This window comes from Lepidochelys kempii, chromosome 13 (assembly GCF_965140265.1).
Source record: "Lepidochelys kempii isolate rLepKem1 chromosome 13, rLepKem1.hap2, whole genome shotgun sequence".
NCBI lineage: Eukaryota > Metazoa > Chordata > Testudines > Cheloniidae > Lepidochelys > Lepidochelys kempii.
Genome location: NC_133268.1, coordinates 40,659,569 through 40,672,449, shown reverse-complemented (window position 1 = coordinate 40,672,449; position 12,881 = coordinate 40,659,569).

The window sequence follows — 12,881 nt, the reverse complement described above, 5'->3', positions numbered from 1 at the left end:
TGCAAAGAGGCGCCAAGGGAAACACGTATGATCATACTGCAGATTTCGCCCAAGAGAGATTTTCTTCCCAGGCTGATGACAGCTCCACCGTTCTAACCATAGCAGTCCTGGAGCCGACAGATACAGCGATGTATTACTGCGCCCTGCAGAGGGCACAGTGACAGAGCCACATAGCAGAGCTGTGCAAAAACCCTCCCTTTCCTTTCTGCAATAGGATTTAGACATATTGAGGATGGAAGCAGGGGCCCTTGACAGATTTGTTATACTGTGAAGAAACTCATCTTTTGGAGTACTTTTGGTGGTGTCAAAATATATCTTCCTATTCCTCCCAAAAGCAAACCCTTGTGCAAACATAAGAAGGGCCATACTGGGTCAGACCAATGGTCTGTTCCTAGCCCAGTATCCGACAGTGGCCAATGCCAGGTGCTCCAGAGGGAATGAACAGAACAGGTAATCATCAAGTGATCCATCCCCTGTTGCCCATTTCCAGCGTCTGACCAACAGGCTCCAGGGACAACAGACTCACCCATCCCCTGTTACTTTAGTTTTGCTGGGTAACATAAAAGAAAATAGAAAAGGAGTACTTGTGGCACCTTAGAGACTAACCAATTTATTAGAGCATAAGCTTTCGTGAGCTACAGCTCACTTCCTCAGATGAATATCGTGGAAACTGCAGCAGGCTTTATATATACACAGAGAATATGAAACAATACCTCCTCCCACCCCACTGTCCTGCTGGTAATAGCTTATCTAAAGTGATCATCAGGTGGGCCATTTCCAGCACAAATCCAGGTTTTCTCACCCTCCACCCCCCCACACAAATTCACTCTCCTGCTGGTGATAGCCCATCCAAAGTGACAACTCTTTACACAATGTGCATGACAATCAAGTTGGGCTATTTCCTGCACAAATCCAGGTTTTCTCACATCCCCCCCACCCCCATACACACAAAAACTCACTCTCCTGCTGGTAATAGCTCATCCAAACTGACCACTCTTCAAGTTTAAATCCAAGTTAAACCAGAACATCTGGGGGGGGGGGTAGGAAAAAACAAGAGGAAACAGGCTACCTTGCATAATGACTTAGCCACTCCCAGTCTCTATTTAAGCCTAAATTAATAGTATCCAATTTGCAAATGAATTCCAATTCAGCAGTTTCTCGCTGGAGTCTGGATTTGAAGTTTTTTTGTTTTAAGATAGCGACCTTCATGTCTGTGATTGCGTGACCAGAGAGATTGAAGTGTTCTCCGACTGGTTTATGAATGTTATAATTCTTGACATCTGATTTGTGTCCATTTATTCTTTTACATAGAGACTGTCCAGTTTGACCAATGTATATGGCAGAGGGGCATTGCTGGCACAATGTGCCAAAGAAAATGGAAAGAAAGAAAATGTACAAAGAAAATGTGTATGCTGTCGTGGTTTGTTAGAGTACTAGTGTTTCCTTGCACTACTTTTAAATAATAACCTAGATTAAAGCAATGCTGGTATGTATGTTGCAAGCAAACAGAGGTTTGATAATCGAAAACTATTTGGCAAAAAAGTATTTTAACCAGGAGGACACACACACGCGCACACACACACACACAGAGAGAGAGAGAGAGAGAGAGAGAGAGAGAGAGAGAGAGAGAGAGAGATTAAAATAATTGTTCTAAAAATACGGCGAGGAAGTTCAAAGGAACCCAGGTGAATTGGGCACCTAATTCTTAAGTTCTCTTTGAACATTCCAGACTTCCTTGCTAAAAAAATCTTACTTATTTCTATGGGCTTCTTCTGAATGATATCCGAGCGCCTCAGATTATCCAGCCTCAGGACGCAGCCCCTGAGGGAAAGAAGGTCCTATTCCTGTCTTGTACAGGAAGGGAAGGGGAGCCACAGAAAAATATCAACTGGCTTGCCCAAGGTCAGAGAGGGGGTTTGTAGCAGAGCTGGGAATCGAAACCAGGTTTCCTGTATCCCAGCCCAGAGCCTTAGCCACCAACTCACTCTTCTTACCCCACTGTCACCCCTTTGTCAGCTGCAGACTGAGCACAACTCACGGCGTTTCCTGTGTCTGTTAAGAGTTTCCCCCCAAAACCCTCCCTCCTTCACCGTGCCGGTTTCTCATGAACCTCCCTCCCACCCAGTTAGCTGTAGCTGCGTGAAGAGCGGTGAAATTTAGATTCCTCTTAGCTGTGGTATCTGGAGCGTCCCACTTCGTCTCAATAGGAAAAAAATCATGGAGACGTTTTATATATTCAGCATTTGGCTATTTAATCACCTAGGTAAACAGGCTGGGGTTTCTGAGATAGTCGAAGGAAGTTAAAAGTCCTACTTACCCTTCAACCTTATCTGGAACCTGGCTCTCCCCCGACCCTTAAATCCTAAACCGAACCCGACATCGAAGGGCAGTGCTAAATACCTGCCTTTACTCTAGCCCTAACCTTATTTTAAACGCCATCGGGAGCATAAACCCCTTAGGATTCTTCGAAATGGCCAGTCTTACACCGCAACGCACCTCTGCGGGTCAGGTACAGGTGAACTGATGCCCTTAAATTCGATTGTTTTGTTGCAGGTGCTGCGCTGGGGGACTCGGTCCTGTCCAGGGAACCCCACCTCTCTGGAAGAGAAGGAGACGCTGTGACCCTCTCTTGTTCTTATGAGACCAGCTCTACCGGCTACGTCTATCTCTACTGGTACCGCCAGTTTCCCAACCAAGCCCCGCAGTACATTCTCCGGAGAGGAGTGAAGCAGGCCAGAGGTCGGAGTGATACCGCAGGTTTCGCCAAGAAGAGGTTTTCTTCCCAGGTTGATGACAGCTCCACAGTTCTGAGCATCGCAGCCCTGGAGCCGGCAGACACGGCGCTGTATCTCTGCGCCCTGGATGTGGCACGGTGACAGAGCCACATAGGAGAGCCGCACAAAAACCCTCCCACCCGTGCTGCACTAGATTTTCAGAGATTAATCCTGTTTGCAGATCTCCGGAGGGGACTCCTTCCACTCTGTACAGCCGCATATTTTGGGATGACGAGGGGACCTCAATTTATTTGTTCTAGCTCCCTCCAAGAGTTAAGTATTTAAAGAGCTACATTCAACTGTCACGCCTGGAGAATGTAAAGGGCACGAGCTTAAATCATGAATCATTTTAGACATTTTCCTCCACAGTTCTCCAGCGGGCTTCTCCGTGTGTAGTGTGGGACAAAAAAAAAAAAAAAAAGCTCATTTGTACTAAACTGCGGAGTGCAAATGTGAGGATAAAAACCCAGATAAAAATTAGGATGAAAATGAGTGGGTCAAATATGAAGAAAATACTGTTTAAAATCCCATTTGTGGAAAAAATGTGGGTGAAATATTTTTAAAAATTAGGTGAAAATACGTATGTTGGCCAGTATCAGAGGGGTAGCCATGTTAGTCTGTATGCACAAAAACAACCAAAGTTTATGCCCAAATAAATCGGTTAGTCTTTAAGGCGCTACCGGACTCCTCGCTGTTTTTCCATATGTTGGGCTGCGCCTGATGGGGGGAAGCTACAGCGCACCACGCCGCCAAAGGGACCTGAGTATTCAAAGGGAAGAAACACTCATAGGATGGGCTGATTGGTTGGGTAACTGACATGCCTTTGTATTACTGTTTTTTAAAAAGCACAATTCCCAGCCGGTAACAGCGATGCTTCCTAGGAGTGGGGTGTGGCGAACTAATGGCAAAGCAGCGCCATGTGCTTGTGAATGGAATAAATACGTGTTGCGAGTCGAAACCCCTTTCACTGTTCTACAGAATTTGAATGTTCTCCCATTGCAGCCGGAATGCCAGTAAAGGCTGTGGAAGAAACACACTAATAATTTAAAACAATTCCTCCCACGAATCTCTCCTGGGATTTTCATGAAAGCCGGGGAGAGTTAGGAGGCGTGTTAGGAGCCCGACTAAATCCCAGTCTATATTATTAGTCAATACTACATGATCCCGATCACTTTAATATCTGTGTGATTGAAAAGGATTTATCCCCAGAATCCCTAAGGATTTATCCTCAGGCAGAGAAATATTATCACTCCTCTGTACAGGAGGCCGGGGTATTTCCGGTTTGCAGCAAGAAGTCGTGTTTACAGATAGAAAAACGGAGGCAAAGAGAAGTTAACTAGTTTGCACCGGGTCACACCGGGAGTCTGTCACAAAACTGAGAACAGAAGCCAGGCAGGTATCCTGAGTCCCAGAACAGATCCTTACCCACAAATCAATCCTTCTTCACTCAATCTTCGCACGATGTCAACTGCAGAGTAATAGGGAGCCAGTGGTGTTTCCGGGGTCAGGTCAGTTTCCCAAACTCCTCCCTCTTCCTTTAGGCTTGTTTCTGATTAACCTGGCCCCCTTGTAGCTGCTTTCAGAGACCAGAAGCTTAAAAGCCTCTTCGAAGCAACAGCTGAAAGAGTCAAACTTGGTCGCTATAGGAGACATCATGGACAAGTGTTTGATTCTCAGTATTTGGATATTTAATCACCTAGGTAAAGGGGCTGGTTTTCAAAGGCGCCTAACAAATTTGTATGCACGTCTCCTACCTAACCTAAACCTATCCCCAAACAATTTCTCTAACTCTCACTTAACTCTAACCTACTCTATTACTTTAAATCTTCTGGTGTAAGGCACCTAAGTCCTTCAGTCTTGTTTGAAATGCCAAACCTTACATTGCAATGCACCTAGAGCCAGTTCTATGGGTCAAGTGCAGTTGAAATGTTGCCCTTGAATTTGACTGACTTTCTGCAGGTGCTGCTCTGGGTGACTCGGTCCAGTCCACGGAGCCTGAAGTTTCTAGATCAGAAGGAGACACTCTGTCACTCAGGTTTCAGAGTAACAGCCGTGTTAGTCTGTATTCGCAAAAAGAAAAGGAGGACTCGTGGCACCTTAGAGACTAACTGCATCCGATGAAGTGAGCTGTAGCTCACGAAAGCTCATGCTCAAATAAATTGGTTAGTCTCTAAGGTGCCACAAGTACTCAGTACACACTCAGCTGTTCTTATGATACCAGCTCTGGTAATGTCTATCTCTACTGGTACCGGCAGTATCCGCACCGAGCCCCGCAGCACATTCTCTGGAGAGGAGCGAAGTCCTACAAAGATCTCAGTGATACCGCAAGTTTCGCCCAGGGGAGGTTTTCTTCCCAGGCCGATGACAGCTCCACAGTTCTGAACATCGCAGCCCTGGAGCTGGCAGACACAGCGGTGTATCTCTGCGCCCTGCAGCGGGCACAGTGACAGAGCCTCACAGCAGAGCTGTACAAAACCCTCCCTTCCCTTGCTGGAAACAGACGTTAAGCGCACCGAGGCTGGAATCTACGTCCTGCAGGGGGCTTGAAAGCGCTGTTAAAACATACTGAATGTTGGTTTCAGGATACTCCCTGCAAACCTTCAAATCCTTATTCAAACAGCTCCATTAAAACATCCCCCGGCCTTGCAGAATACACAGTGCATGGGCTTTGTCAGGCAGGAACCATCGTAGGAATATTTTCTCATTATAAACTGGGGCCAGTTTATGAGAAATCCTAATTGTGAAAACCTCCCTTAATTGACATATGTGAGATAACACTATGGCAGTAAAAAACTATCCTATTTGTGGTTGGGTAAAGCATTGTTTAGCTACCGGTTTCCAATGGACCAGAGTCCAATCTATATCCGAACATCAAATAAAATTATATTTGTGTGTGATTAGTTAGAAAACTTGTATGAGTTTAAAAACATGAGTACAGTCAGGGTCTCTTTGCATGTTGTGGAAAATCAGTAGGCGAGCAGTGGTACCTACTGGCGGGAAATATGAATACATTTTATCATTGGAAATCTATCCATGACATTTAGATTCCTCTTCGCAGAAGCAGCAGGGGAGGGTGTCAGACCGGGTCCCGTGTAGGGGGAGCCATCTAGACGTGTTTTCTTCTAACTGTTTGGGTATTTACTCGTCTAGGTGATTATACGGGGGTTTTCGAAGAGGTTTGAGAGCGTTTAAGACTCCGAAATTACATGGAACATTAACCCCAACTCTAACCCTAAACCGAATGGTATCCCTAAGCCAAACCCTCACATTGATCCTACGTATAACCCTCACCGTCACCCTGATTCAATTCCTGTTGAGCACCTAAATCTTTTAGAGTTCTTTGTGAGCTGCGTCCATGGGCGCAACTGAGAGGACGTCCTGGAAGGTGATTGTCTTGTTCCAGGTGCTGTGCCGGGTGACTGGGTGGAGTCCAAAGAACCCCAAGTCTCTGGACTAGAAGGAGACTCTGTGACCTTCCGCTGTTCTTATCATAACAACTGTACCGCTTCTGTCTATCTGAATTGGTGCCGTGTGTATCCGAATCAAGCACTGTAGTGCATTCTGGTGACAGGAGCGAAGCGAGCTCAAGGTTTCGGTGGTACTGTAGATTTCGCCCAGGAGAGGTTTTCTTCCCAGGCGGATGACAGCTCCACAGTTCTCAACATCACAGCCCTGCAGCTGGCAGACACAGCGGTGCATTACTGCGCCCTGCAGAGAGCACAGAGACAGAGCCACACAGGAGACCTGCACAAAACCCTAACCCTTCCCTACAGCGCTGGAGGTTGCAGACATTGAAGCTGCCCAGCAGCGCTCCTGAGGAGAGTGATCACTAAAAACAGAGATTTTGGCGTGATTAAGTTGTTAAAGCAGCTCCATTAAAACGACACCCCTAGAGAAACACAGAATTGTAGGACTGGGATGCCCTGTGTTATCTTCTAGACCATCCCTGACAGTTGTTTGCCTAACCTCCCTTAAAAACCTCCAATGAGGGAGATCCACAACCTCCCCAGGCAATTTATTCCAGTGCTTAATGACCCTGACAGGGACTTTTCCCTTAATGTTGAACCTAAACTGCAATCTTGCTGCAAATTAAGCCAGTTGCTTTCTTGTCCTATCCTCAGAGGATCATAGGAACGATTTTGCACCTTCCTCCTTACAGCAGCCTTTCTAGTACTTGAAAACTGTTCTCATGTCTCCCCTAGGTCTTCTCTTCTCCTGAGTAAACAAACCCAAATTTTTCAATCTTGACTCATAGGTCATGTTTTCTAGACCTTTAATCGTTTTTGTTGTTCTTCTCTGGACTTTCTTCAAATTGTCCACATCCTTCCTGAAATGTGGTGCCCAGAACTGGACACAATACTCCAGTTGAGGCCTTGTTTTTTTTTGCAACAGTATTACACTCTTGACTCATAGCTTTAGTCTGTGATCCATTGTGACCCATAGGTCCCTTTCTACAGACCTCCTTTGTCAAGGCTGATTCCCCACTCTGGCACTTTGAGTGCAGAAGATGGGGGCCTGCAAATACCTTAAAATACTTGCTACTCCAGGCTTGTTTTAAACTCCCAAGGTTACAGATCCCCTGGCTGTGGGTCTAATCGCTGCCACCACCCAAATGCAGAAACCCCTTGAGAGCCCCGGAAGGCACACTTGGGAATTCCTTCCTGTGGGGTACCCTCAAGCTCTTTCAACCCTCCTCCGGGGAAGAGCCAATGAAAGAAAAGAGAAAAAGAAATCAGCTGTTGCCACCAGCTGAACCTGGAACCCTTTGTTCCTCTTAGTAGCTAACTGAATAACATGTGCACAGACCTCTTCACCTCCTAAGACACAGCAATCCTATCATGTTCTTAAAAAGGGTAATTTTTATTTTAAAAAAAGGAAAGAAAACGCATGTGGAAAATCAGGCTGTTGCTAGATATCAGAAGAGATACTGAAGAGGATTAAACACCAGGAATGGCTTCCCTGGGGTCCAGCTTAAAGGTTACAAAAGAAAACAAAAGCACCTGTGTTTAGCACAGGGGAATCCACAAGCTCAAAATAAAGAGATGAACATGATCATGTCTAACTAAACATTTCCTGTCCTACTTACATATCTGAAGTTCCAAATGAGTAATTCTAGGTATGAATGCTGAGGAATTTTCATACCGGGTCCAAGCTTCTTACAGCATAGCTGCTGGCTCTGGCTCTCCAGCAGAGAGAACAAAAACAAACAGACCACAGAGGGGATTTTTTTTTCCAATATGAAAGTTTCTAGTCTGCCCATTGGCTTTTTTGGCCAGGTGCCAACTCACTTCCTCTTACCTAAGCATTTCAGTGAGACTTCTTAACCCTTGAAAGGTAAGGCAAGTAGAATACCACTACTAAGAAGGACTTTTATAGCTAACTGACTGGCTAGGTGTCCATAAAAGGGTGCTCCTCCACACCTGTCATTTACCATTTTACTTATGCTGTCACTTCGCAATTTGTATGTGTGCAACCGATTATTCCTTCCTCAGTGGAGTACTTTGCATTTGTCCTTATTGAATTTCATCCTATTTACTTCAGACCATTTCTCCAGTTTGCCCAGATCGTTTTGAATTTGAATCTTATTCTCCAAAGCATTCGCAACCCCTCCCAGCTTGGTATCTTCGGCAAACTTTATAAGCGTACTCTGTATGTCAGTGCTCTTCCTAGCAAGGCCCTCAAAGCCAGTGGTGGCTACCATCTACCCTAAGTGCGGCTCCCTAAGTTCCCTGTAGGAGAGAGGGCCCCTCTCCCCCGGAACTCCCTGCTGCCTGCCAGCAGGGGGAGAGAGAGACCCTGTCCCTGGAGCTAGCTGCAGATGGCAGGGAAAGGGCTGGGGGGAATCCTCCGGCCCCAGTCCCAGGGCAGCCTGCCTGCACCCCAAACTCCTCACCCCTGGCTCCACCCCAAAGCATGCACCCCCAACCAGATCCCATCACCCCCTCATCCCAACCCTCTGCCCCAGCCCTGAGCCCCTCTGCACCCTGAACCTCTCATCCTTGGCCCCACACCTCAGCCCTCACCCCAGCATCCCACACAATGGCTCTCAGATTGAACGCTTTTTTTTCCAAAGTGCTCCCCACTTCAAAAATAGTGATGAGCGCTAAACTATGTCATTATCTAATTCATCGATGAAGACATTGAGAAGAACCAGACCCAGAACTGATCCCTGCAGGACCCCACTTGTTGTGCCTTTCCAGCCTGACTGTGAACCACTGATAACTACTCTCTGGGAACAATTTTCCAACCAGTTACGCACCCACCTTGTAGTAGCTCCATCTATGCTCCATTGCTTTCCTTTGTTAACAAGAAGGTCTTGCAAGACAGTAGACAAAGCCTTACTAAAGTCAAGATATACCGTCTACCACTTCCCCCCATCCACAATACTTCTATTCCCGTTAAAGAAAGCTGTTAGGCTAGACAAGTAATCAGTTTAAAACAGCTTCCAAAGGCCATATAGGGGTTTGATGAGTTAAAACAAACAGACAAATTTTGTACTAAAAGGTGACTAAAAAGTTATATCAATTTATACAGATTAAAATATTATAAACTACCAATTTCTGGGAATGTGTGGACACGCTGTTTAATATTAAGAAAAAAATGCCATTCTGTATTAGGGCTGTGATTTACAGAGCTGCCTATTGGATTTGGGCAGCCAGATCCCATTAATTTTAAGACATCTGCATCTCGCGGGCAGCTTCGAAAATCTCCTCTTGAGGCTTTCTAAAAATGAATGAGAAAAAATACAGACCCATAGAGAGACAAATAATTATATATTGCAGAACAGGGAGGGATAGATAGATAGATAGATAGATAGATAGATAGATAGATAGATAGATAGATAGATAGATAGATAGATAGATAGATAGATAGATAGATAGATAGGGTGTATGGGCATAGATCACATCTATTGGAAAACCCTCTGAGATCCTCAGTGGACAGCAGACACAGCGGTGCTAATTTTTATAGTTCATTTGCATCTACTGTTATTGGCAGGACTAAGTACCGAGGTGAACAGTGTCACCCAAAGACAAGGACAGCTGATGGGGGTACAGAGTGACTCTGTCACACTGCACTGTACTTTCTCGACTGAAGATGCAGGTTATGACACATACTGGCACGAACCGGACAGCAGCGGCCAGACGAAGTGCCTCTTCCGAAGATCTGCCGGAAGCGAGCACAACGGGGCTGGGAGCCGGTTCTCATTGGACTTCAGGGAACCCGAAACATACGTGGGTCTGAGAATTGCAGAGTTAGAACTGACCGATTCGGCGATGTATTTCTGTGCTATAGATGAGAGCGCCTTAGGTTACCACTGAAGGTGGGTTAACAGAGGCACCTTTACAAAAATCCAGTGATCAGTTTTCTCTTGACTCGGAGACAAAACTGGCGCAGTTAGAAATCAGCAGAAAGAGACACAACAAGCCACAAGCAGCGGTTTGAATCAAACGGTGCAGGGTGTGACGGAAACCGCACGGGCACTAACTGTGTGGAAATGTCACCCTTTTCCAGGAACCGTCCCCCCACCTCCCCCAAAATACCCAGAACCTCATGAGCCAGATGTCAGTACCTGTCACACCACAATTCCCATGAATAGCTCCGTCTGCTTTTGGGGCCAGACCCCAGCAGGTGGGAATCAGACCTCGCTCCAGTAGCGTAAACGGGCCAAAGTCTCAGCTGGTGTAAATAAAGGTTGCTCCATTGGGTTCAATGGGCCAGACCCTAACTGGCACAAATCAGCTGTCTCTCCATTGGCGTCAATGGCCCAGATCCCCAGGTCCTGAGTCAACGGGCTTAATTTTGCTTTACGCTGGAGAAAGTACCCTGAGTACAATTTTTCTCTGGGCTTTGAGCAGGGAGGGCCCTGCCCAGATCTGTGGCAATGGGATCCTTGTGCAGTCCTGTGTGTGTGTGTTTTAGCCTTTGAAAAAAGTAAAAAGCCGCTCGACCTTGTGATTCTTGCTGCGCTCTTGTCTCCGAAGATGAGACAGAGCTAAGTTGCTCCTACCGAGCTGCGAAAGAGATCTGGAGGTTAGAAAAGTGCCACGTGACAGGAACCAGCTAAAGCCACAGCGGGTGGGGTAAACGCTACCGGAGGGTATTAGTTCTGTTCCATGGTGAGGGAAACAGGCTGCAAGGGGGGTCTATAGGAGAGGACTAAATGGTCTTGCCACAGATTTAATTTCTCTGGTTTGAGTCTGTGAGAGAAACTTCACCATAAGAGGGTACTCTATCCAGGTTCCTCTATCGCACCCATCACTGTGGTGGCTGAAGCCCCTGAAGGTCTGGGAACAATACATTTAACCATGAATGCCCCAGAACTCTTGATTTGGACGGCAACAGCGTTCCTCTCTTGGAGTAAGTGTCCGCTAAAAGAGGAAACGAATGTTAGACCTTCTGTTACCTATTGGGTTTGAGCCGGGGGTGGAATTAGAATCCAGGATTCCTGGGCTCTGCTCACAGCTCGGGGAGGAGAGCAGGGGTCTAGCGCAGAGGTGGGCAAACTACGGCCCGCGGGACCATGCTGCCCGGCCCTTGAGCTCCCGGCTGGGAGGTTAGCCCCCGGCCCCTCCCCCGAGGTCCTAAAAGGCCTCCGTTCTCCTCACACGAGAGTGGCTGTCGATGTGCAATAGTTTTACATGCTTAATTAGGGAGAACTTTTTCTGTTTCCTTCCCTACAGGTTTCAGCCAGGGACAAGGCAGTGTCACCCAAACACAAGGGCAGCTGGAAAAGTTGGGGGGTCAGACTGTCACCCTGGAGTGTACTTTCTCCACTGCAAGCCAGTATTACTACTTATTTTGGTACAGACAGCAGCGATCAGGAACAATGGATTTCCTCTTCCGAATAGATCACAGTAACGCTGAAAATAATGGAGCCGGGAGACGGTTTTCTGCACAATTCAGGAAAGCCTCAAAATTCTTCAGTTTAACCATTAAAGAGCTAGAGCCGATGGACACGGCGATATATTTCTGTGCTCTCGTGGAAGACACTATAAGGCGTTTAATAGGGAGACCTGTACAAAAACCCACCCCCTTGGCTTTCTTATCATGAGAAACACAACTGTAGAGCAGTATGCCCAGGCCACAGACAGATGGTTAAACCAGATGATGGGGTTGGTATAAACCACAAGGCCTGACACCTATGAAGACTTATGGGCCTCATTCACCATTTTATTACCTCAGATTAATGTCAGTTTACCCACAGTGGGTCTGCTCCCAGCTGCGGTGAATCACTGTGGGTCAAATGGAGTCAGCTGGGCCAGGTCCACCACAGGTATCAATCAGCTGTAGTTCCATTCCCCAGCATGGGGCCAGTGGGATAGATACACAAAGGCACAACACACAGAAGCACGCAGACACACACGCACGTGCAAACACAAACATAGAGACAGACAGAAAGACACCCACACCCACAAAACCAGCACACACAACACAGAGCTTTCAAGTCTTCCACAACATCTTTAATTCAGTTCTTACCAAGTAGCAACAAGAAGGACAATAAAAACGAAAATGAGTAAGAAAAAATGACAGAAAGTCAGAACTCGATCTTCCAGGAAGTTCAGTGGGAGGAATTTGTCCCAGGAGTTCTCACTGGCGCTTCAGTTGCAAAACACAGCACGTTTCCTGTTTCAGAGTAACAGCCGTGTTATTCTGTATTCGCAAAAAGAAAAGGAGTACTTGTGGCACCTTAGAGACTAACCAATTTATTTGAGCATGAGCTTTCGTGAGCTACAGCTCACTTCATCGGATGCATACCGTGGAAACTGCAGCAGACTTTATATACACACAGAGAATATGAAACAATACCTCCTCCCACCCCACTGTCCTGCTGGTAATAGCTTATCTAAAGTGATCATGAGGTTGGGCCATTTCCAGCACAAATCCAGGTTTTCTCACCCTCCACCCCCCCACACAAATTCACTCTCCTGCTGGTGATAGCCCATCCAAAGTGACAACTCTTTACACAATGTGCATGATAATCAAGTTGGGCCAGGAAATGTGTAAAGAGTTGTCACTTTGGATGGGCTATCACCAGCATGAGAGTGAATTTGTGTGGGGGGGTGGAGGGTGAGAAAACCTGGTTTGTGCTGGAAATGGCCCAACCTC